Raw genomic sequence first — 27,274 nt, forward strand, 5'->3', positions numbered from 1 at the left:
GCATTGTCCCTTCTCTCTTTTTCTCTCATCATTATTTGGGCCTCTTTGGCCTCTCTTTTTTTTTGGTGGGCATCTTTGGCCTCTCTTTTTTTATTTCGACAATGCTCTAATAATGATGATCATCACACTTTTATTTACTTACAACTCGAAACTTAGAACAATAATGACTCTATATGAAATGCCTTCGGCCGTGTACCAGGATGTGCAACGATCTAGCTTAGCGTATGACGTTGAAACACCTAGATAGCTATCTTACGATCATGCAATGGCAATATGAAAGTGATGGCACATGTCATGAGATGGCACGGTGGAAGTTGTATGACAATGTATCTCGGAATGGATATGAAAATGCCATAATAGGTAGGTATGGTGGCTGTTTTGAGGAAGGTATATGGTCGGTTTGTGCACCGGCGAAAGTTGCGCGGCACTAGAGAGGCTAGCAATGGTGGAAGGTGAGAGTGCATCTATACCATGGATTCACATTAGTCATGAAGAACTCATATACTTATTGCGAAAGTTTTATTAGTAATCGAAACAAAGTGCTAAACGCATACTCCTAGGGGAAGGGTTGGTAGGTGTTAACCATCGCGCGATCCCGACCGCCACACAAAGGATGACAATCAATAAATCAATTATGCTCCGACTTCCTAACATAGCGGTTCACCATACGTGCATGCTACGGGAATCACTAACATCAACACAAGTATTTCTAGATTCACGACACTCTAGTAACATAACTCTAATATTACCAAATCCATATTTCAAAACTAATTGTGAGGAATCAAACTTCCCTTACTAATCAATGCACTTGAATATGAAAGTTTTTATTATATCCTCTTTGGATGCCTATCATATTTAGGACTCATTTCATAGCACACGCCAATTACCAAGTTACTTAGAGAGAGCTCTCTCAAAATGATATAAGTGAAGATCGAGAGTTTTTATTTCTACAAACTATGACACCGGCGTGCTCTAAAAAGATTTAAGTGAAGCACTAGAAAAAAATTATCTAGCTCAAAAGACATAAGTGAAGCTCGTGGGAGCTAAATTGTCTTGCTCAAAAGATATAAGTGAAGCTCATTGAGTATTCTAACAAATTCACGATGAGTGCATGTCCCTCTCAAAAATGTGTGCAGCAAGGATGATTGTGATAAAACAAAAAGCAAAGACTCCTATAATACACGACGCTCCAAGCAAAACACGTATCATGTGGTGAATAAAAATAAAGCTTCAAGTAACGTTACCGGTGGATTGAAGACGAAAGAGGGGATGCCTTCCCGGGGCATCCCCAAGCTTAGGCTTTTTGGTGTCCTTGGATTTGGCTTGGGATTACTTGGGCATCCCCAAGCTTAAGCTCTTTCCACTCTTTATTCCATTGTCCATAAGAACATCATCCAAAACTTGAAAACTTCACAACACAAAACTTAAACAGAAACTCGTGATATCATTAGCATAAGAAAACAAACTACCAACTTTTTAGGTACTGTAGTAAACTTTATTTCTATTTAGATTGATGTTATATTACTGTATTATCACTTTTCTATGGCTCGTACCCCCCGATACTAACCATAGTTTCATCAAAATAAGCAATCAACACAACAAAAACAGAATCTGTCAAAAATAGAACAGTCTGTAGTAATCTATATATTTCGTATACCTATGGTATCCCAAAAATTCTGAACAATTATGACAATTAGGGCAATTTTCATATCAATCAGCAGCAAAAAGAATCAACTCAAAATCTCTTTCTGGATATGAATTAAAAATAATTTCATGAGCACAAACTTTCTGTCTTTTTCAACATGATTAAACAACTATCACCAAAACTAATCATAAAGGTTCTACTTGGCACAAACGCTAATTAAAACATAAAAACACAATCATAACAGAATCGTGATGGTGTGGACTCAGCAAAACAGAAAGTGAAAAGCAAAAATAAATTTATTCATTGGGTTGCCTCCCAACAAGCGCTTTTCTTTAAAGCCTTTTAGCTAGGCATTGATAATTCAATGATGCTCACATAAAAGATAGCAATCGGACATGAAGAGAGCATCATGAAACATGTGACAAACATATCTAAGTCTAACATACTTCCTATGTATAGGCATTTTATAGGAAAACAAATTATCAAGACAAGCAATAACTACCATATGCAAGGAAGAAGAAAGAGACAATATCAATCTCAACATAACGAGAGGTAACTTAGTAACATGAAAGTTTCTACCACAATATTTTCCTCTCTCATAATAATTACATGTGGGATCATATTCAAATTCAACAATATAACTATCACATAGGATATTCTTTTCAAGATCCACATGTATGCAAAGTTAGCACTCTTTATTATTGCAATCATTATTATAAATATCATATTCATCATGAGGCTTAAACAAATTTCCAAGATCATTAGAAAAATCATCACCCCAATCATGATCATTGCAATAAGTAGTGGACATAGCAAAACTAGCATCCCCAAGCTTAGGGTTTTGCATATTTTCAGCATAATTAACATTCATAGATTTTATAATAAAATTATTGCAATAATGCTTTCTTTAAAGGGGCTAGCAAGTGTGGATGCAAGAACAATAATTTCACGTTTAACATAAGGAACTATAGCAAGTTCATCTCCATAGGCATCATTAATATTGGCATCGCGGTCACATGCATAGCAAGCATCATGTTTATCAAGGGGAGATATTTCAATCATATCAACGGAATCACAATTATCTATAGGTTCATACATATCATTATTTTCCTCCAAAGAACCGGACATTCTCTCAATAAATTCAATAACATAGGCATTAGAAGCAAAGTTCTCATGGCAGTAATTAAGTATGTCAAGATTTCATATTTGTAGAGAGTAATATCATACTTTTGAATCAAAGAAGCAACTTCATGAGCACCCTTAACAACAACAAATTATTCAATTTGTTTGATATCATAATAGCTATAAACACCCTTTTCATAAGAAGATAAGATTTCATTATCATTAAACTCACAAAGGTAGGGAAGGTGTTTTTTAGGGTTTTTAGAGCAACAAGTATAATCATATATTTCACATAGATTCAAAGCATAGCATAGCAAACTATTTATGTGATGCCATAAGAGTCTCCCCTTTTCAGACAAACGGTGACGCACAAAATGAGCATGCTCATCTAAAGATTTTGTTAGAGCATATATCTCCATATGTGGTTTTGGTAATTGATGACAATTCCTATGGACTAATGGTTGCCTTAAGTTATATTTATATAATTTGTCCATAGGCACTTCTTGAAGTCCATCTGTTGGGTTCAAGGAGTTTATATGATGACCAAGATGATATTCAAGGTATTATCCAAAGAATGGTCATAGAGACACAAGGTTGATCAAGATCTCAGACAAAGAGTGAATCAAGATGATCAACACACAAAGCGTACAAGATGTACCGAGAGGGATCAAGTGATCCCATGGTATGGTAAGCATTGTCCATTACGTGTTTGTGTACTAACCCATGGTCTTCGTGAGAGTTCTATGTGTGGGTTAGGTGTGTTTCCATGGGCTTGCGTCAAAAGGAAGATCCCATACAACCCATGAAGGATGACGTCAAGTGGTGATCGTCATCAAGATTGCGGTGTGCAAGTTCAAGAGGATCAGCACGAATATATCGTGCTTGAAGCTTGTCATCCATTGTGGTGGCAATGGACTTGTGAAGGTATGTTGAAGAGTGGCTCACCCATAGTGAGTATGGGGGAGCAATCAACTAGTCTTCATCAAGCCAACGCAATCAAGAAAGGTGGTCCATCTTGAGGAATCCAAGATCATCATCATCTAGCTCAAGAGGTCGAGGTGCAAGGTATAGGTTTGCCCTTGATAGGTTTTCTGTTTAGGATAGAATGATGTACTGTAAAGGGGGGCTCTCAAGTGATTAGCTTGATCGTATCGTTCGTTGAGAGCTCAAACCATTTGCATCCTTGCATCATACTTCTTGGTTCTTATTTGGTGTTTCTCTTTGTGAGTTTTAGAGCTTATGGTCATCTTCATGACAAGCTCGAGTTCATCGAAAACGGAGTCCATATGAAACTACTATGATGTTTTCGATGTTGGAGTTTTTGTCGGTTCTTCATTCATAGAGGACTCACATATCTATATCATTGGCATTTTCATATTTGCATGGTCGCTGTTTGGATAGCTCTTGTCGTCCTGAATCCAACAAGCTTGGGTTTGCTCGATTTGGAGCTCGTATGCGAAAGTTATGGGTATTTCAGTCGCGAGCGGTAGTACCGCTGGACCTAGCGGTAGTACTGCTAGAGTTGGCGGTAGTACCGCTGGCCCTAGCGGTGGTACTGCTAGAGCTGGCGGTAGTACCGCCCCTGGTTAGCGGTAGTACCGCTCCAGGACTTTAGTACCGTCATCTTTGCGGTTGTACTACGTCGGACCTTTTTGTGAAGACTTTCTTGGCGGTGGTTGGCCCGGTAGTATCTTTGCGCTACCATGGGCTCAGCGGTAGTACCGCTGGACTCGGGCTGTAAGTGGGGGTAACGGTCTAATTCCTTCCCCCACTATATAAAGGGGGTCTTCTTCCCCCTTGGCCTCATCCATCCGTTGAGCTCTTGTTCTACCTCCATTGTTGACATTCTTAGAGCTTGCTTACTCTCAATCCCTCCAATGATTATTGCTTGTTCTTGAGGGAAAAGAGAGAGGAGATCTAGATCCACATCTCCACCAATCACTTTCTCCTCTATGTGAGAGGAACCCCTTGGATCTAGATCTTGGAGTTCTCTGTGAGCTCCTTGTTCTTCCTCTCATATTTCTCCATAGCTTTCGTTGTTGTGGAGGGATTTGAGTGTGAGGGACTTGACCACTTCATGTGTTCTTGCGATTGCATTAGTTGCATCGGTTTGAGTTCTCCACGGTGATACGTGGAAGTGAGAAGTTGAGAAGCTTACTACCTTTGGTACTTAGTACCCTAGATATTGTTCTTCGTGGATGCTTTGGCGTCCTAGAAGCTTGGTGGTGTCTCGGAGCTCAATCATTGTGGTGTGAAGCTCCGGGCAAGAGTCAGGGTCTCCAATTAGGTTGTGGACATTGCCCCGAGCAATTTGTACGGGTACCGGTAACCGCCCCCAAGGGTTGCCACGTGTACGGGTTCGGTGACCGCCCCCAAGGTTTGCCATTTGTACGGGTTTGGTGACCGCCCTCAAGGGTCCCTTATTGGAATCACGACATCTTGCATTGTGCGAGGGCGTGAGGAGATTATGGTGGCCTTAGTGGCATCTTGGGGAGAATTGTGCCTCCACACCGCTCCAACGGAGATTAGCATCCGCAAGGGTGTGAACTTCGGGATACATCATCGTCTCCCCGTGCCTCGGTTATCTCTTACCCGAAACCTTTACTTATGCACTTTACTTTGTGATAGCCATATTGTTTATTGTCATATATCTTGCTATCACTTAGTTGTTTATCTTGCTTAGCATAAGTTGTTGGTGCACATAGGTGAGGCTAGTTGTTTGAGGTTTTGTGCTTGACATATTAAACGTTAGTTTTATTCCGCATTTGTTCAAGCCTAAACCTTAATTATTTTAAAGCGCCTATTCATCCCCCCCCCTCTAGGCGACATCCACGTCCTTTCAGATTTCCCATCAACCAAGCTAGTTGGGGTTTCAGTACGAGCACAAAGGGATCGAAGATGATCCAAGTAGAAAACTTTAAGTGGATCCATATCAATAGATACTTAGCAAGCAAAGATGCAAGCATATTGAAGGCACATAGCACACAAGCAAAGGAGAGGCAAACGAAAAAGGCAAATATTTTTGTAAATTTTGTTTTTTAGAAGTGGGGAAGGGGAAAACGAGAGGCAAATGACAAATAATGTAAATGCAAGAGATGAGTTTGCAATAGGTACCTAGTAGATATGCTTCACTTGAATACTCCCCGGCAACGGCGCGAGAAATTCTTCTTGATACTTCTTGAGCTTGCGTTGGTTTTTCCCTTGAAGAGGAAAGGGTGATGCAGCAAAGTAGAAATAAGTATTACCCTCCGTTTGAGAACCAAGGTATCAATCCAGTAGGAGTATCACGATGAGACGTCAATGAACCTGCGCAAAAACAAACAAACTTGCACCCAACGCGATAAAGGGGTTGTCAATCCCTTCACGATTACTTGCAAGGTGAGATCTGATAGTGATGAAAGGTAAATAGATAAAAGTGGAGCAAGATATTTTTGGTATTTTTGTATGTAGATCTGAATATATGATGTGTAAAATAGACCCGGGTGTCATAGTGTTCACTAGAGGTTTCTCTCATGATAGCAAGTATTATGGTGGGTGAACGAATTGTTGTCGAGCAATTGATAGAATCGCGCAAAGTCATGACGATATCTAAGGCAACGATCATACATATAGGCATCACGTCTGAGACAAGTAGACCGATACTTTCTGCATCTACTACTATTACTCCACATATCGACCGCTATCCAGCATGCATCTAGTGTATTAAGTTCATAAAAAACGGAGTAACGCCTTAAGCAAGATGACATGATGTAGAGGGATAAATTCATGCAATATGATATAAACCCCATCTTTTTACCCTTGATGGGAACAACACGATGCGTGCCTCACTACCCCTTCTGTCACTAGGTGAGGACACCGTACGGTATGAACCCAAAACCAAGCACTTCTCCCATTGCAAGAATTATAGATCAAGTTGGCCAAACGAAACCCATAACTCGAAGAGAATTACAAGGATACGAAATCATTCATATAAGAAATCAGAGGAGACTCAAATAATATTCATAGATAATCTGATCATAAATCCACAATTCATCGGATCTCGACAACCACACCGCAAAAGAAAGTTACATCGGATATATCTCCATGAAGATCATGGAGAACTTTGTATTAAGGATCCAAGAGAGATAAGAAGCCATCTAGCTACTAGCTATGAAGATCATGGAGAACTTTGTATTGAGGTCTGTGGTGAACTACTCACGCATCATCGAAGAGGCAATGATGTTGATGAAGAAGCCCTCCATGTCCGAATCCCCCTCTGGCAGGGCACCAGAACGGTCCCCGGATGGGATCTTGCGGAGACAGAAGCTTGCGGCGGCAAAAATGTATTTTTTCGTGGCTCTCTCTGGAGGTTTCGGGATTTTTTGAAATTTATAGGCGAAAGAGGTAGGGCAGAGGAGCCACCGGGGGCCCACGAGCCTGCTAGGCGCCCCCCTAGGGCGCGCCTAGGGGCTCGTGACCTCCCACGAGACCTCCTGCCTTGGTTCTCAAGTCCTCTGCGTATCTTCTGTTATGGAAAAAATCATCCCGCGGGTTTTATTCCGTTTGGACTCCGTTTAATATTCTTTTCTGAAAAAATGTCAAAAACACGGAAAAAAACAGAAACTAGCACTAGGCACTGAGTTAATAGGTTAGTCCCAAAAATGATATAAAATGGCATATAAATGCATATAAGACATCCCAAGTTGATAATATAATAGCATGGAACAATAAAGAAATATAGATACGTTGGAGAAGTATCACGCCGTCATGGCCGAAGGCGACGACCCCGCCGCCTTCTCCGCCGCCGTCGCAGCCGGTGGGCTGACCCACGTGGCCGCCGTCGTTGCCATCTCGCCCGCAAACGCTGCCATCTCGCCGCCCCCCGCCCGCCGGCCCGGATTAGCGCCGCCCCGACCGGTGGCCACCGCGCCGGCGGCGAAGCCGACGAAGGACGAGGCGGCGGAAAACGGGCAGCCAACCACAGCCGCAACCCGACCGACAGCTCTATGCGGCTGGTGAAGCTCTCCAAGGCGACCGCGGCGGCTCGCGGTGACGAATCACAGCCGATGCGGTCGGCGGCCTCCTCCAGCGGCCCTACATCCATTCCTCAACCTCCCCCGCCGCCACCGCCGGCCGTGGAGGACGATTTGGCCATGTCGACGGCCACCGCCTCCAACTTGTTCGACGAAATGTCGCAAAGGTATAATTTTTTCGGTTGTCCTCTCGTTTGTTGTTTCAAGTTGTATGTGTTTTTGATTGTTTGTGCGTCCAGTTGTAGTCTTGATGATGAAGCTTTCATGCACGCAACAAATGTGGCAAATGATGATTACATGTATGTGGCACAATAATATGAAACCCAATATGATGATGACTTTAGCGGCATGGGAGGTGTCTTTGGCGGCAACATGATGGGTGGCTTGGGAGTTGGCTATGGCGGCAACATGAGTGGCATTGGAGTTGGCTTCGTCGGCAACATGACCGGTATGGGACGCAATGAAGATGCTTCCGATGGTGCTTACGGCAACGAGAATTCACCGCTTGTTGAGAACGTCGACAAAGAAGGTATTGAAGATGATGATCGTACCACGGTTCACAAGGCCGGTGGTGTTGATGACCCGCATGAGTAATATTCATGTGCATTTCAATTTCTTGGGCGAAAAACTTTAATTGAGACGATGCTCTTTTGGTAGAGGGATTTGATACTATGATGTTGATGCACTTTTGATTGAAACTATGATGATGATGCGCTTTATTTTCAATTTTTTTATGCTAGTTCAATGCAAAACCGCGGCTGAACAGTGGCTGGCAGCAGCCGCGCGGCCGTTTTCAGATTTTTACATCTTTGATTTGGACCATCTATTAGAGTTGCTCCTTTGGACCATCAATTTAGACCATCTGTTGGAGTTGAGCGTTTTTCGGAGCTTCAAAATGCATTTTTTGGTTGTTCAAATTTTACATCTTCAATTTTGGATCGCCAAAATTTAAACCATCTATTAGAGATGCTCTGATTTGACGCCCCACCAACAGGGACACCCTTTGTTGGGGCCGAATAGGGCCCTGGCCCGCTTAGGAATTTGACAGTTTTATTTACCTACGCATCTTTGCAGACCGGCCCACCTGTAGAGCCCATTAACCAGGCGTCGGATCCTGCAGGGTGTAGGCAGCTCATCCTCGTCCTCTCTCCGTGTGAGAGCATGTAGCAGCGGCACAGTGTAGGGAGCACTCGAGCAGTTGCGCCATTGACATATCTCGCCATCTCAGAGAGGAACTGAGCAAGGAGCATCCATCGTGTGCCAGAACCACCCCCCCCCCCCCCCCCCCCCCCGCACATGTATGCACGGTCGCTCAAGAGCCCGCATGCACAATCACATATGCACCTACTCCCTCTATTTCTAAATATAAGTTTTTTAGAGGTTTTACTAGTGAACTACATGCGAATATACCTACACATATTTTAGAATGTAGATTCACTCATTTTACTCCGTATGTAGACCCTTATAAAATATCTTAAAGACTTATATTTAGGAACGGGGGAGTTGTATATTTCCCATATTCTCCATTTTTTGTACTAAATAATAGACTGCTTCTTCCAGTTCCTTGCATCTTATGTAAGATTTTTGGCGCATAATGCAGTCTTGATTTGAGTCTCCATAGGATGTAAGGAACTGGAGAAGAAAAAACATGATTTTGGCAACATAGACTATTTGAGTTATGTGCATATCATGCATGCTATAACAAAAGCACGTGATCTTTGGGATATAGTGCAGTCCTGATTCCAGTCTCCATAGGATGTAAGGAATCAGGGAGAACAACATAATCTTCGAAACTATCCAGCTCCGAGCTCAAATGAGCTCGGTTGAACAGTAATTGAAAAGAACAATTTTGATTTTTTAATAAACTTTAGCAAATGTTTTAAGGACCTATAAATTTCCACTTTAAAATGACATTGGTGGAAGCAGCAGCAAAAGTAACAAAGCTAGCACTTTAAAATGCTTCTGAAAAAGGTAATTTCGGATCGATTTTGTATTTTTTTTCACCACTTCTACAAATATGTTTTCATGATGAAATTTTGCAAGCACCTAGAAATTTTATCAATGTTTTGCACAAAAAAACAATGTTTATTTATTTATTTTGTTTTTTATGTTTTTACACTAATAGAAAAAAGGCTTTTTGTCCCGGTTCGTAAGGGCCTTCTGTCCAGGTTTTGGAACCGGGACTAAAAGGTCGTTACTAATGCCCTCGGCCTTTAGTCCCGGTTCTTACACCAACCGGGACAGATGGGCCTCCACGTGGCCGCTGCGGCCAGGCCAGGCAGGGGGGCCTTTAGTCCCGGTTGGTGACACCAACCGGGATCAAAAGGCATCCACGCGTCAGCACCTGGCTGAAGCGGAGTTTTTTTTTAAAAGGGGCTGGTTTAAGGGTTAATTTAGGTTGTTATATACACCAACCAAGGAGCATCCATGAGCAAGCATAAAAAGAAATGATTTTATGTTTCATCAATGAGCATGCACAAATTTTCATCAGTCACACCACCATCATACTTAAAAGTGCAGTAGCAGTTCAACATTATCGTACTTAAAAAGGGTTTACACTATAAAGATTAAAGCTCCATCAGGTTCTTAAGATCTTCACTCTTGCTTCTTCACCTTCTCCTTCATCATCCTGATGCGCTTAGAGCGGCGAAGCCCCAGGCCAGGCTGTGGGATGTACTCCTCTACCAGAATTGGCATGGCCCTGTCGCCCAGCTATGGGATCACCATTGCGAGGCCATCGTTGCTGCTACTTTTGCTGTAGCCAGAGTCGCTGCTACTTTTGCTATAACCAGAGTTGCTGCTGTCGTAGACATAGCACCTGTCGTAGTACTCGTTGCTCCTGCTCCCATTGCCTTGCCAAATGCAAAAAAGTTTTTTTAAAAATGGGTGTGAGACATAGCCTAATGGATAGAAAGAAGAGACAGAGCGTACTGGCATCATCGTCGTCCTGGTAGCGCCTCCGACACATAGTCGTGTCGAACACCTTCACGGCGAACGTGGCGTTGTCGTCGTACCTGAAGACAAGGAAGTACCCGTGCCGCAGGTCGTAGGCACGGACGAACTGCTTCCAGCCACGATCTAGGTACATGCTTCCATCGGTGTCGAATGCCACCTCCACGTCCCACAGCTTGCGAAGCCCGTTGTCGGCCTGCCTCAGCTTCATGTTCTGTGGCCGATGACCGTCCAACATCTTCACAAAATTATCCGGCAGCACCTGCCTTCTGGAGGATTTCTCAAGTATAATCGTGAAGAACTCCATCTCTGAAAAGCAGCAGAAGAGACCAATTACTACCCTTTACAACATTGTCAGTACTCGCTGCTTCTGCTCCCATTGTCTTGCCAAATGCAAAAAAGTTTTTTTTAAATGGGTGTGAGACATAGCCTAATGGAGAGGAAGAAGAGACAGAGCACACTGGCATCATTATCGTCCTGGTAGTGCCTCCAACACATAGTCGTGTCGAACACCTTCACGGCGAACGTGGCGTTGCCGTCGTACCTGAAGACAAGGAAGTACCCGTGCCGCAGGTCGTAGGCACGGACGAACTGCTTCCAGCCACGATCTAGGTACATGCTTCCATCGGTGTCGAACACCAACTCCACGTCCCACAGCTTGCGAAGCCCGTTGTCGGCCTGCCTCAGCTTCATGTTCCGTGGCCGATGGTTGTCCAGCATCTTCACAAAATTGTCCGGCAGCACCTGCCTGCTGGAGGATTTCTCAAGTATAATCGTGAAGAACTCCATCTCTGAAAAGTAACTGAAGAGACCAATTACTACCCTTTACAACATTGTCATACAACATTTACAGCAACATGATCATCAGTATTAGGTAGGACTTTTCTGCATAGTGCTCTCCAATTTAGCATTCAAAGTAGGAGTACTTTTCCAATTTGAGCATTCAATAAGCAAAACCAAATCGTAAAATAAAGTAGTATTCAAATTAGCATGCATTCAATTATAAGCAAAACTACGTCATCTCTTGTCATACATATAGCATCACTAATACAGCTAGAACCGTAGCGACCGAAGGGTATCGTCGCGGGCGGTGGACATCCAAAGAGAAGGAACCATCACAGGATCATAGCTCCAATGAGATCCCTGAAGAACCTGCCAGGTATTGGAGAACCTGCCCTCCAATACAACCATGTAGCGACGGATGTGCTCGTCCTCCTCGCTGACAAGGTGACGTACCACCACCGCGGTGTCCGGAAGCCTCGGCACCATCACTGGTCCACGCGACCGTCACCAAACAAGGATCGAGTCAACAACGGGCTGCCTCCTCACCAACCTACGCTCCCCGGAAGGTAGCACCTCCCAATACCAGCCGGACGGAGCCCAGTCCCGGACAGGGCCCCTCTGATCAAGCAGGTGTCCTCCGCCGAGTCGACGATGAGGATGCGGGATAGGCATCGTAAAATGAACTAAAAAATAAATTAGTTCTATAAATTTTCTTGCTAAAAATAAACTACTTCTATATATAGTAAAATAAAGTAATTTTATTAAATCAACTAGTTCAACTACTAAGCACTTACTATAAATAAATAAAACCAAAGCTATATTCACTATGGTGGTAATACTAGTTGTTAATTATCTGTCTCATATTGCACTACAACTAACAATCTAATGAACAAGAATTAATATATGCCATCTTTTGGTTGGTAACAACATTATATTAATTCAACTACCATAAGTTTTGCCAAAGTGGCAGAAATGTTTATTTCAGTGAGCAAAAATTGCATATCTAATCCCATTGCTCATGCAGGACAACATAGGATAAGCATATAAAAGGAAATGATGTTTCTAGAGTATCCGAAATGCACAAGTATCCGATATGCAGGACTACCAAAATAGGTCGAGATGCACAAGTATCAGATTCGTAGAACTACCAAAATAATGATATACGTTTCTTCTACGTTCGTGCCTACAATAATTATTTTTATCCTATAATTGTCACTTCTTTTTCAACAGTAGGTATTATTCCATGGAATTTCTAACATAAGTACTTGTACATGTTATGGAAAAATGTCAATATCTCCTTCCTTGATCTTAATCAACTAATACGCGAATTTATTTTCTTTAGTTATTACCAGATGCATACTATCTAGATAACATCTTGCAAACTAGAACACAAACATATGGTACAAGAAATTAAAAACATTGTTAGTTTAATTTTTCAAAAAAGGTTTCGAACAAAGATCTGGATGACTACAAATTTGACATATTCGATCTTTGCATATATATGAACATAAAAACATGCATATTCAACAATAATATCATCAAAAAAATCAAAAATTAAAATCAATAATAAAAAAACAGAGCCGTGGCGGCGGCGGCTCACATCGGGGGCGGCCGGGGCGACGGCGTGGGCGACGAGGGCGACGGCGACGGCGGCGGGGGGCGGAGGGCGAGGGCGACGGTGACGGGCGACAACTCGGGGGCGGCGGAGGGCGACAGCGACGACGACGGGGGGCAGAGGGCGACGGCGACGGGGAGCGGGGGCGGAGGGCGACGGCGACGGGGAGCGGGGGCGGAGGGCGACGGCGACGGGCGGTGGCGTGGGCTCGGGGGTCGGAGGGCGACGGGCGACGTCCACGGGGCAGCCTGTCGGCGCCGTCGATGAGCTCGCGGCGTCGTCGGGCGTGGATGAGCTCGCGACACCGTGAAATCTGAAATTTTCAAAGTGTTGGCTTATATAGCAAAGGCATTGGTCCCGGTTCATGACACCAACGGGGACTAAATGTCTCTTTTCAGTAGCCCAAAGGGCGGGAAACCGGTGGCATCAACCGGGACCAAAGACCAAATTACTGTTCATGCAGGCTCATTTGAGCTCGAGCTCAGAATAGTTGTGTCCCCTAATCTTTGGCGACATGTAGTATTGAGTTATGTGCATAGTCTGCACAAGATGCAGGCTATTTAAAAAGCCACTTGATCTTTGGCACATAACGCAGTCATGATCTTATACAGATTGTGATGTATTTAGTCATGTGCAAAGAAAATCAGTCTCGAGAGAAGAATTGAAATGGTTTTTAACGGGAAAAAGATGCCATAACTCAGACTAAGGAAGATCATGTTTCCATTTCTGAAATTGGAACAAGAACATCCACGAAGATGGCATCACTGATATTAGAAGCACAGAGAATCGGAAAGCTTTCAGAATTTCAAAAAAAAATCGCTTTCCTTTTGTCAGGCTACCCAACTTTTTTTTCTTTCAAGCTCCAAAAGTGCCCACCAACATCCATTTCTCCCCATCAATGTCTCTCTAACACGACATGTCATTCTTTGTATTTCGTACTCGTCCCACATCGTTGTGGTGTTCCCTCAACTCTTGTTGTGGAGTCGACATAAGTTGTCTTTATGAGGTGGTTCTACTTTGTCATTTACGATCTTCTAGAGTGATGGTTGCTTCTCTGGTAGTCCGGGGTATTGGTCTATCTGGAGATCGGCATGCCAACTTCCTGATCGCAAGATGCAATGTTAGGTTGGCTCTTGCACTGGAACAACAAAGGCAACAAGCCTTTGGTTCGTCCGAGAGTTTGACTTTGTCTCGCACCATATGGAACTGGTTCATAACTTCCTTGTTTTTTTTTTTTTTTGCTGTCTTATATTACGAAAATGCTAGACCTATAAAAGCCTACATAAGTTTACTAAACCTTTCAACTAATTTAAACATGCCCCCCCTGATTTTTAAGGGTGGGTGGGCATCATCCTCCTCTTAACTCAATCAGTTATTGCCAAGTCAGACTATTACGTAAACGTACGTAAACATTTACGTAGATATAGCATTGCTCCTTATATTATTGGAGGTCCTTAAACAGAAATCCATAGTCTTTTTTCGCAAAAAAAAATGTTAATATAAAATCAATATTACAAGATCTTTTTTGGGGGGGTCTTTACCTACTAATAAAGCAGTTAGTGCTTCTGTCGTCCGTCATTAACATTGTCCCTCAAGTTGATGAAAAATACCCATCAATAAGTGGAAAACGATTCATTTTTTTCCTTAAATCGCCGCCGCTAGCTTCTGATTCATCAACCTTTATGCCCTTAGACTGCACAAGTGCACTAGCCAGCCTGTTGGCTACGTCGTATCTCTCCCCTCCGGGAGACCTGGGTTTGACCCTAGGTACTCCCTATTTTTTCTAGCCTTTTGAGACTCAAACCCAAATATTTTACAGATTAACGTATTTAAAAAAATATTCATATCTTTCAAACCTCAATTTCAAATTTAACGTGTTATGTGGTAAAAAATATTTATGATTTTAAATATGTTCATGATTTTTTAGAAAATGTTATGATTTCTAAATTGTTCATGATTTCATGAAATTAAGAGTGACAGTGTATCTCAGTGATGCAGTAAAATATGGTCATCTTCATTGGAAAATACGGAAAAAAATCCGTTGCAACGCACAGGTCTTTTGCTAGTAACTAATGATTCACTGATCAACGCTGAACCGTGCACATAATGCAAGCCTTCAAATAAACACGAACATGGAAAGTCAAGCTGACATAGAGATGAGAAAATTAGCTTATTTTGCTTTCAGACAAGATGGGAAAATTAGCCATTTTGATTTTCGAGATAACTATGGGAAGTTTTTTTTTTTTTTTAGCATCCATGGGAAAACCAACTAATATAGGCCCAGATGCGCGGTATATGATGGGCCAGGTTACAGGAAGGCCCGAGAACATCTCCCACCGCCGTCGCTAGTCCAACTCGCAGACGTGTCTGTTCTTCATCCGTTAGATGCGTGCTAGGGTTTACGACCCCCTATATATAACGCAGTCCTCCAGCCGCCAATAGGCGTTCGTCGTCTTCCCCGGCCGCAGGCTTCTCGTCTTCTATTTTTGCCTCGCGTCGAGTTTATAGATATTTCGATCGGAAAAACATCTTCTTGGCAATTCGATTCCGTTCCCCGCTTCACGCCCGTCGGATCTGCAACTTTCGTTTTATTGTTTGATTTGATTTGATCTTGCTGCTTTGTTCTTGAAGTTTCTCGGCTGAGATTTCGTTGTCGATTTAGATGGATGTGAGGATCCTTTCCCCAGCTGATCGACTATGATTATACTGTGCGCAAATGCAATCCTTTATCAGAGGATTCCAAGCCAGAAATCTGATCCATCTCATCGAACTGTCTCTGCCTCTGCTCTCGTTTTTGTATTCCCGTTCTGATTTGTTTTCCGTGATTTTTTTACGGTGGTTTGTGGTGAAAATTAATTGAATGGAAGTGAGGATCCTTTCCCCAAATGATCGACTATGATTATACTGTGCGCAACTGTAATCCCATCGGGATTCCAAGCCAGAAATCTGATCCATTTTTTTTAATCTTCCCTTGTCGACTTTGTTTTTCATTATAAAAAGGCATAATGGATATGAGGATCCTTTCCCCAAATGATCGACCATGATTATACTATGCGCAACTGTAATCCCATCGGGATTCAAAGCCAGAAATCTGATCCATTTTTTTGGTTTCTTTAATCTTCACTTGTCAACTTTGTTTTTCATTTTAAAAAGGCATAATGGATATGAGGATCCTTTCCCCAAATGATCGACCATGGTTATACTATGCGCAACTGTAATCCCATCAGGATTCCAAGCCAGAAATCTGATCCATCCGCTTATGAATCATCTTTTTTTCTCTATGGTACTTGGTCTATTAGTTTTGTAGCTATGTTTCGAATGGACGTGAGGATCCTTTCCCCAAATGATCGACTATGGTTATTACTGTGCGCAAATGTAATCCTTTATCAAAGAATTCCAAGCCAGAAATCTGATCCATTTATAATTTTGCTTCTTGCTAATCACTTCTATTTGGTTCTTTGGGATTGCTGATGTTATGTTCACCACCAGAATATTGCAAAAGAAATATTCGTGATGAATGTTTTAAAGTTTTATATCAAGCGACAGCGTATCGTGGATGAACTGATCTCTCTGTAAAGATATTGTTGTAGATTATTTAATTTTGTATTTTTTATGTATGATATTTTTCAATTCAAAGTGGTCTATTGAATTAGAAAGACTTGTTGTCAGGTTCAGCATAGAAATTATGCGCATAGTGATTCTGACCTCTAATTTATGCGTGTCAATGCTTGTTTGGTCGAGGTGTACAAATCTAAGAATTGGTATATGTTGTCTTTTGGCAGTGGTTGCATTTGTCACCATGAGCCCCAAAACAACTTATTTTGTTTCGTCCATATTGATCTGTTTTTTCTGTTTTCATTGTTCTTTCTTGTTTAGTTGTCAATTTAATTATGGATTGGAATCTATGGAAACAGGTGAACAATAAGATGACATCAGAGATCGACCAAGTCTAATGAGAATCTCTTTGATCTTTTCTTTGAACCAAGCTAATTCGAATGTTAGCTATTTTCTATTGTCTGCTTTGATTGGCTTCCAATGATGCATAAAAATGTGTGTTATCGGATTGTTTCATGACGATCAAACACATTGTCACTACCACTGAGGCAGCTTTTCTTAGCTAACAATATTTATGGAAGTTTTATTTGCTTGAGCTTTGTTTAGTAAGTGGATTGGAGCAAACTGCCCGTGATGGTGTTAAATATACTTTGCAGCTTATTGCTATGAAAATTACCTACAGTCTGAGGCACTTCAAATCCACTGTTGCCAGCGAACGTTTAGCACACAGATCTTCATTTCTCTAAAAACAAATATCTACAAGAAGTTCCTGATATGATTTATTAACACAGGACATGTATTGATATTGGCGCCATACACTGACCTTGCAATTAATGGATAGGAAGACTGGTTGAATTCATTTAGAACGAGATCTTCAAGGGAGTGGTTAATTAGGGGTGAACTCTTGTTTTTTTAAACATCAACAATAATCCGAAATTATAGTTACATCGTCTGTCAGAAGTGGAACAATATTTTTCTTGGGCTCCTTCTGTATCATCCTAATCATTGAGCATTTTGCTAGTCTAGAAAGATCATGAACTATCTTATTCGTTTCTGTATTATAGTGGTCAAATCTAGTAAATAGAAAATCACAAGCAACATAAAAATAATCATCATACAAGTACGTCCTACGATCATTATTGTGTGAACGACCTTCATATTGTTAGATCTAATTGCTCTTTGCGAAGTAGGAGTAGTTGCCCAATCGCACAGGCTACCTTTTACTTGGGCCACTGCGCCGTTCAGCAGAGAGAGGGGGTTACAATATCAAAAAATGAAAGCCAGTATACAACTTTAGAAAAAAATTATTGAAAACTGTACCATTTTTTTGGAAACTTTGAACAACTTTTGAAACATGATTATTTGTGAATTTGTGAACAAAATTTGAAAACGGTAACAAATTTTTAACGGAAACGAATGTCAAAAAAGCATAACACTTTTTTAAAATTTAGTAACAAATTTGGAATATTGTAATGAATGTGGAATTGCGAATATTTTTCAAATACATGAACAAATGTTTGAGAACCAGAACATTTTTTGACACTTTGAACATTTTCTTCAACACGCGAACAAAACATTTTTTGGAACGCAAAGAAGTTTTGAATATTTCCAATATATTTTAAACTCGTGAACAATGACTACAACACGAACATTTTTTGTACACGTGAACATTGTTTGATACTCCCAATTTTTTTTGAAAATGTGAACAGTCATTGAAGACATGAATTTTTTTCTGAAATGCATACATTTTCTGAAACTCCAAATCAGTAATTTGGAAATGCAAACATGTTTTGAAATCTTGATCATTTTCTGAAACACGAACATTTTTTGATGTTCTGGAAAAAAATTGGAATCATGAAAAAAGGAACATTTCATAAGATCCCAAACAAAAACTTTAAATCATGAACATTTTTTAAAATTCTTGAACATACTTTTTAAATGATGAATGAATTTCATAGACAAGAACAATTTTGGAACACATCTTGAAGTTTGATTTTTAGGGAAATTTGAACATTTTTTTATATTTCTGAACAACATTTGGAAAACAGAATATATTTTTTAGTTTGAAACAAAATTTGGAAAATGCAAACATTTTTGAAATTTCTGAATCAAAATTGAAATAGGAAAGACGTGGAAAAAGTAAAATGAAAAGAAAAGGAAAAACAGAAATAGAAGCAGAGAAAATAACAAAAAATAAAAACCAAGTAAAATTGGAATGAATAGAGAAGAAAGAACATAGAGAAAACTCGGTTGCACTGTGCAAAAATGAAAATGGGCTCATCCAAGTGAAACCTTGACCATTGGCCGCAACGCGCAATGTATCTGTACAAAAATATCTCCTGGCTATGGTGGTATCATCCTCTGCTTGTTGGCACTAGGAGGAACTGCCTCCTCTGAAGTATCGTGTGCCTTAGGCCCTGTTTGGATCACTTAAATTTTATAATTCAGTTCTTACAATCTATTTTGTCTTTAAACAGGACAGATCAATCAATTCATGCAAAGGAAATACTCTGTTCATGCTCAATCTACCAGATGCCCCGATCATCTCTCCATCCTCCTGCTCACATCACGACGCTGTGGCCTTGAGAGCTGGCCATTCTCGGCAGCGACAGCAATATGCGCCGGTGCGGCCGGCTACACAGTAGGTCATGGTGCCCCTCGTCAAAAGAAGGAAGCATATCTATCAATGGAAGGAAGCACATCTATCAATGGAAGGAAGCATGATCCTTGTCTGAGTGAGTTCATGTTGCAACGTCGATCCAACCATGGCGTCCTTGTTGAAGCACTATGATCCCTTGGAAGACTTCACAAACACCATAAGAAGCACGCTAGTCATTTAAAGGAAGCACGATCCTCGACTGGTAGTGCATCAATTGCGGCGTCGATCCGTTGTTGTGCTTGTTGTTGGCTCCATTCTGATCCCTTGGGCTGACCACCATCTGAATGAATCACACCCATCGTCGGAAGGAACCACGACCATCACTGGAATGACAAATGCATCCATCCAAGGAATCGGAGGCCATCAGCCATGACTAAGTCTACCATTATACATTAGGAGCAAAATATATTCAATAAGGAAGCAATCTAACCTAACAAATGGAAACCAGTGTGCTACCGTAGTTAATTTGTTTCCATAAAATCCAAACCAGTTTATGGAAAAATAAAAATCACGGTTGACTACCAAAAGCGCTAAAATCACGTCACATTAATTTGTTTTTATTTTCGGTTTTGGAAACTCGCGAGTCAGGTGCGCTGCATGCAACGCAACAGTGCTTCATCCACACAATCTCTAGGGCTCGTATCTGACAGCCACAAGGTGGTCTGATGGAATGCCGGGGATCAGTAGTCTGATCCCTAGCGGTTGCCTATCATTTATCGCAGTTTCTGTATTCAGCATCAACACATCCTTACAACACTCAATCTTTCAGTTTTCACCTAAAAGATTCATGTCTGGTGGTGAGCGGAGGATCTGGGATATAGCGAGCTGTTGGTTATAAACCATTGCTTTGTCATTTATAGTTTATTTTATAATCAATATGTATAATAGTTGATTAAAAGAGTGTATTGCTAAGAGCATGTTTAAAGTGTCTAGTAGCACTTGCTAGAGCATGTTTAAAGTGTCCGCTGACTCACCTCTATTTCATTTATTCTTTCCTCCAACTAAACAAAAATATACTACTTTATTTTTTATAGCCCGTTGACTCAGACCCTGTTTGGAACCATAATAGATTATGATAATCTGGATTGTGAAGATAGATTATATAATCTGATTTACAAAAATAATCTAGGTGGATATGTTTGGAGGCTAAATTATATAAACTATAATCCAGGTTTTACATTGTTTTTTTTAAAGAGGGTGGCGGTGGTAGGAATGTAATTATCTCCAACTTTATGAGCAATCCATAATCCAGATTATGAGTTTTTAATAATCTGTTCGTCTAATTTTTATAATATACACCATAACCTGTCATGTTTGAAGATAAAATAGATTATAAAAACTGGATTATATAATCTGGGTATTGTATTTGCTCTAAAAGGTAGTCTTCTTTATAATCCCTCATAACAAACCCTCTTGTGCCCCTTAGTCCATCCTCCATTTTTGTTCCTTTGTATAGTAAGCTTTGAAGCTTGTCTCCTTGTTGGTTACATTTTGATTATAGTGGTTTCAAGACGCGGGATGACGTTTCCCCGCTGAATAAGACATCTTCTTGTTGTTTACATTTTGATTAAGTGGTTTCAAGACACAGGATGATACCACCATAGCGAGGAGAAATTGTTGCCCGCCTTGGCTTTACAAATGAAATCATCTGGTTGTTATTGGTATCTTGTGAAAAATATTGAGGAATATGTAACTATGTAGATTTATTTTAAAATGGCAGCCAAGGGCAGTGTGAAACATTCTCAAAAGAAAATATATCCGTGCAGGGTTGTATGCCAACATGTAGACTAATGTGTTAAATTTGAAAAGAAGCAAAAGTGACCGAACTATCACTTTCTTTATTGATAGATTTACAAGTGACGCGTGCAAGCGACGCGACGGTTGCCAATTTGAACCAACATTCTAGTTACAAAACATAGATTAATTATATTAATTAAATTCTAACCCCCACCTTATCCATGCTTGTTTTGTGTAAGCATCATCATCTTGAAAACTCCTCAAAAAACCTTGTGAGAAAACTCCTTCAAACCCGTTGGAAAAAATAAGGAGAAAAAGATGCAACATATAATGGTTATTGTCTCTTTTAACTCAATATCAGAAAACACATAGAGTTTAGAGGACAATAAATATGTCGTATATACTTTCTAAAAATCTCGTTGGGGAAAAAAGAAAGTGTATCCAATGATATCAGTGTTCACATTTCTGTGAAACTGAAAAACCAGGGCAAGATGTTTGATGCCAGATATCTAAAGATATTTTTGAGTACCAACCAATTGTGTTTGGTGAATCCAATGGAATTATGGAACGTTAAGCCCCAATATCTCATTTCCATCATCTCTTGGTATACATAAATATTTCTCTACGTCTAGAGAATGAACTACCATGAGAGTAATGGATGGATAAGATTTGTTCACAATGATTTTCTCCAATATATTTTTGATATAGACAACATAGTATACCATAATGTATGAATGAAGGTGCTCAAGTTGTAGTAACGCGCAGTATTTTTGTTTACCCAAATCCTTCATTTTAAACTCCGTCATTTAGATGATCACGTGTGTCATCATTGCAGACACACAAACATGTGTAATCCTTGTGTATATGGAACCCACTATGTCGGTTGTACCATATGTATCGACAACAATAAGTCGTATGGTGACTTATTGATTTTTACACAATGTATGTTGCATTTTGTACTTCAATTCAGAAGTGAGACTTTCGGTCGTATGTTTCTCGAGAATCTATATATGAATATAGAGTTGTTGGAAATATCGTTACCCAAGGACTGCTCACGATTTTCCAATGCGGTTGAGTCGGGTATTCCGATGTCCTGGTCATTGTGTGCACTATGACTTGGTTTGCTTGAGGTTGCCCATCCACTGGGTGTATACAACCCATTAGGTGTGTGTCAACGTGAAATTGACTTGTATTTATTGATTCACATGCCTTGAAGTTGAATCCTGATGTACTTTTGCCATACATCTCCCTGTGTTGCTTTGAACGGTGAGTGGAGTGGATTTTGTTGGTACCTCCCCTTTTTCAGGCATACTTTTGCAGGATTGTAGAATTGTGTGACACCTTTATAGTTTGTAAATGAATATGGCAGGTTATTTGCCATGTGTTACAAATCTTCTGAACGCATGGTTCAGATCTTTAAGTATGTGGAATTGAGGCAGATGTCATGCTAATCCATGTGAAATCACTTTTCAAAGGTCACCTCAATTTCAATGACTGCCTACTCATTGCACATCACATCTACTTCGTTCACTTTGGCATCAATGGTCCAAGAAATCTAGCAAATTCTTGATTAAGTTGTGTTGATTGCTGATAATTCATACAGGAAAAACACTTTGCAATTGAAATAACCATGTCCACACCTCAGGCCCATGTATCGTACTTTATTCTCCAACATTTTTAGCAACCTGTTTTTCATCTATATTACAATCATGAGTCGATTTGAATTTTGTACTATTATTCATTCTCTTTGTTTTTTTACATGTTATGAAAATTATATGTATAAACTTGTAGCTAGTACATGAAATCTTATTTAAATTTATGTATTTCAGTAACTTCTAGTTAGGTATATCATTTCGGCAATTTTTAATGTCTCATTTGTAGTTGTATTTATTAAATGCATATGCTATGGATAAATTTAATTCTTCCATTTATCTTGTACGTTATTAAATTTTAGTGTTTGGTGATGTATTTTGGAATACGAATATACAAGATTTTTTTTCTTGTACTTATGTTATTATATTTAGTCTTTTGATTGCTACTCTATGTATAATCTTCTATTATGTGTGATGATCTGTGATAAAAGCTACTCAACACATTTTTATATAGTACACCATTGCTTGAAAATTTTACGCCATGTTAAAGTGGTGTATCATGGTAACATTACCTCCTCGACTATGTACATTAAAGAGAAGAGTCAGCACGCAAGGTACCGGCTCCAAGACGGCCTACAGGAGCAAGCCCACCACAGTTTGGCCCGAGTAGTGTAACCCTAGCGGCGTCGAGTAGACAACACTCAAAAGGGAATGTATTTTCTCAAAAAAAAATTGGAAAGGGAATGCATATGGGATCCAACACATTACAGAAACTAGAAGGAACAATTCAGATTTCAACCCAACCTCGCGATGCTACCACACTACTGTAAATTTGGGTAGCATTACCTTTATTTTTAAGGACATTCACACTATGCATATCACAATATCCCTAGATGTAACCCCATATTTCGACCCCACCTAGCAATACTACCATACTACTAAATTTTGATTGCATTTCCTTTGTTTTTAATGACATTCTCATATGCATGGTGTGAATGTCCTCAAACAAACAAAAGGATGCCGAAATTTAGAGTAGTGTGGCAACATTGCTAGGTTGGGTCAAAATCTCACGAGTTACATTAGAGCTAGGGTTCTCACCTACCACCATCTTCCTCCTGTCCGCCATGTGTCGGGAGCTTATAAGCCTAGAAATAAATCTCTTCGACGATCCTCCTTATCGTCAGCAAGCACTTGAGCAATACAGCCACCATAGACAGGAGTAGGATCTTACCTCCCCCCACACATCCCGGGCCTAGTTAAACTCCCTGCTTCGTACCTTACCATATCGATCCACTACTCTCATGCTCCATTGAACAAATACATCGTCGCTCGACCACGTCACCTGTTATGAAACACCAACATTTGACACTCCTGGTAAAATCTTGAGGTAAAAGAGTGTCACCAATTGACTAGGAGATTTATCATAAGGGAGATCACCTTCATAAAATTCATACAAGGAATTAACTTTGATAACAGGACCGAGAGCTTGAGGTAGAAGTGTGACACCAATTGGAGACAATTTTCAATTCTTAAACTAAAATATCTTTCTCTTGAAAAAATTCTTAGTTTTTTTCATGTCTTCGTCGCTTAGAGAGTAGATACCTATATTCTTTGGGGTAGGGGATAAATGTAGCCCATTTAACGTCATCATAACTTTTGAAATCCCATCAAGAAGATCTTCAGCTTCATTCAATGTCATGTCCATGAAAACATTTTCTACATAGCTATGTAGTTCCTGTGTCCCATATTAATTGACGCTCAACCGGATGTATTTACCATGAAAATACGAATAGATACAATCGTTTGATTGACAGTTAGTATAAGACGGATGGAGTAGTTGTTTTTTAGATCTACGCGTTAGAGCATTGTAAAATATATTAACTAAGGTATGATTCTTAATCCCATGAAGTGGATTCTTTTTTTGTATCTCACAAAACCTCCCCAAACTTGAGATAAATCGTCATTCTTTGTTTGAGAAAAATCATGAATGTCTCTAACCACAACATGGCATTTATGGAGTGGCATATATCTTTCTCCTGAAAAGAAAAGAGACAATCTTGATAACTTGTTATACTTCTTGGTGGCAAGTGATTAAAAGTTCTAGAATCTCCTCCAAGTGATAAAGGGAACAACTTGAGCATAAAGTACGAATATGATCAAACCCAATAAATCATACTGCCTCCATCCGGAAAAGAATGTCTGGAGCGCACTACACTACTCCAGGATGGTCCAAACATGACACTACAATCAAAGATCCTTCGACGAAATTGTATGTGATGCATTAATCGCAAAGAGTGCTATAAGAAAACCATCAAAAATGATACAAACTGTTTGGGATGGCGCGGACATCAAACATGATTCAGATCAGAGTTGCGTGTGCGATGCCTGGCAAACGGTTAATCCATACGAACTGTTTGTGATTATACAGAACAACACCGTGCCAGCCATTCTTGTCCTTCTTACTCTTATCCTTCATCTTCATGTAGTAGGGGTCAATGATGGCCGAGACGAGGTCAACCAGGGAGTTCTGTTTGTTATTGGTGCTGCCCCAAACCTTGTACTGGTCACGACTGTTGATAAGATTCTGGCAGGTCAAGCCCGAAATATCAAGCGCTTTTAGATTGTTGGTGGTGTCCACCAAAGCGAAGCTGTAGTTGAGGTTGTTGATAAACTTGGCGGAACGCTCGCAAGGCCTTGTGGCCAGGTGGTAGTGGCAGATGAGGACGTCATGTCGCACGCACAACTTGGTGATGACAACCTTCTGATCTTGCTCGGCATGACCGCTCGTGAACTCGAGGTCGAAGCCAACCACTTGGTACTTGTCCTCGGCAAGCAACTGATCCATAGTTTGGATGGAGCTCTCCACCGAGACCGACTCGTTCGTGTACACCACCGAGAGGTCCTTCCCCTCACATGGGTGTCCACTACATGTTGCGTGGTGAATTGCCCCACTTGTTGTTGTTAGCCGCTGGGAGCGCCATGGGAGCCACGGGGAGCGTCATTGGAACCGCTTGATATCCTCTCTTTATGTGTCGTCGTGGGTGTCCTTATTGTGTCGTGTGGTGCGAGAGATGAATGTAAATGAACGCGGGAATAAATGGGGTTATGTGGCTAGATTCTCGGCACGTCCGCATGAAAGTTTTTGGAGCGGGTAACTGCATCGTGGCGTCGCACCCGGCACAACCGCATGCATAATGGCTGCCCGAACGTAAGTGATCGTGCACCGGCCCCAAACACTGGCATCACGCGTGGAGGGACAAATGAAAGCACGTAGAGGGACACGAGAGTAGAGCGCGCATGGCGGGACATGGGCAGAGCGCATCACGACCGGCTGAACCACGAGCAACCACACACGTAGAGTAGTTGAACACGTAGGAAATGGTCATCTACAAGCCGGCCGACAGTTGTGAGCTAGAGGCATGATGTGAAACTTCGTCGCGTTCTACATCACATGATGGTCGAACAATCATTCCGACGTTGCATAGAGAGTGGACATGTGCTACTACCTCCATCTTGGTATATTAGCCCCCTTTATATTATGTGCCAGATTTTGGCTTAAATTTAACTAACAAAATGGTAATGCATGTTATATAAATAATATAATTGGAAACTATGTTCAAATACGAATCCAACAATATAATCTTTGACGACATGCATTCATATTTTATTAGTTAAATATGTAGTCAAAAGTTGACACAAAAATACAAAGAGGACTGATAAACAAGTATGGAGGTAGTAGGTCATTAAATCGCAAACTTTTTTATTAACCGTTTGTGTACGTGTCGCTTCGTCCTCCTCTAGCACGTCTTGACAGTTGTCACCCTGCTGCCGCACACGGATTCGAGCACAAGCTTGAGCACCGTGCAGGCGTTGGCCAAGCGATGGCTTGAATTAGCGCCAATGAATCGTGAGTGAGCCCGTTCCCGCGCAACCGCATAGGTTCCCGTGCAACCGCACAGGTTCCCGCGCTTTGCCGTGCAAGCTTTCCGCCCGACTCTACCAAATCCCCCAAAATCCCAATGCTTATCGGCCTGCTATATAAACCCTCACGGTCGGCGAGTCCCACTTTGCATATTCCTCTCCCTCTCTGTAGCTTATCTCGTCCGCTTCTCTCACAATCGCCAATGGCACCGGTCCATCGTCCTCGCTCAGCCACTCTGCCGACATCAGAGGACAACTCCAGCTGGGAGGCCACACCGCGGTTTTAGCACAGTCTCGGGCATAGTGTAGTGCACGTGTTGTCCCTATTGGGTGTGCGCGAAACACCCACCACACACTCCGTCGTCGCTGCCCGTCGATAGCTATTGTCGGACGCCGTTGTCGTCACCCCATCATCTGTCGCGGTGGCTACCACTCCATAATCGAAAGCCGGGGCAATTGCCCGCTCCGCCACCCTGGCCCGAAGGCGGGAGGTGGCCTCGTGGCTGCCACACCACTATCAGCCACCGTGACCATCACCCGCTCTGCCACCGCGCCTCAAAGGCAGGAGGTGATGGTCGTGGCCGCCACCCCACGATCTGCCGCCGGGGTCATCACCCGCTCCGCCACCGCCGCCTGAAGGAGGGAGATGGATCCCCGCATGTGCGTCAGCGACCTTGTGTG

The 27,274-nt window shown here is 41.4% G+C and overlaps 6 non-coding genes across 6 annotated transcripts; all 6 read left to right on the plus strand.

The window, feature by feature from the left end:
* Nucleotides 1-15,791: 15,791 nt before the first annotated feature.
* LOC123451530 lies at nt 15,792-15,890 on the plus strand. Its single transcript, XR_006632378.1, has one exon. It is a non-coding gene; the product is annotated as a small nucleolar RNA Z103 (small nucleolar RNA).
* A 99-nt stretch (nt 15,891-15,989) lies between these two features.
* Nucleotides 15,990-16,084, plus strand: LOC123451532. Its single transcript, XR_006632379.1, has one exon. It is a non-coding gene; the product is annotated as a small nucleolar RNA Z103 (small nucleolar RNA).
* A 50-nt stretch (nt 16,085-16,134) lies between these two features.
* Nucleotides 16,135-16,229, plus strand: LOC123451535. Its single transcript, XR_006632382.1, has one exon. It is a non-coding gene; the product is annotated as a small nucleolar RNA Z103 (small nucleolar RNA).
* A 58-nt stretch (nt 16,230-16,287) lies between these two features.
* Nucleotides 16,288-16,382, plus strand: LOC123451536. The gene has a single exon (XR_006632383.1). It is a non-coding gene; the product is annotated as a small nucleolar RNA Z103 (small nucleolar RNA).
* Nucleotides 16,383-16,447: 65 nt separating this feature from the next.
* On the plus strand, nt 16,448-16,547 carry LOC123451533. The gene has a single exon (XR_006632380.1). It is a non-coding gene; the product is annotated as a small nucleolar RNA Z103 (small nucleolar RNA).
* A 758-nt stretch (nt 16,548-17,305) lies between these two features.
* Nucleotides 17,306-17,379, plus strand: LOC123451603. The gene has a single exon (XR_006632438.1). It is a non-coding gene; the product is annotated as a small nucleolar RNA Z267 (small nucleolar RNA).
* Nucleotides 17,380-27,274: the final 9,895 nt, after the last annotated feature.

This window comes from Hordeum vulgare, chromosome 4H (assembly GCF_904849725.1).
Source record: "Hordeum vulgare subsp. vulgare chromosome 4H, MorexV3_pseudomolecules_assembly, whole genome shotgun sequence".
NCBI classification, from domain to species: domain Eukaryota; kingdom Viridiplantae; phylum Streptophyta; class Magnoliopsida; order Poales; family Poaceae; genus Hordeum; species Hordeum vulgare.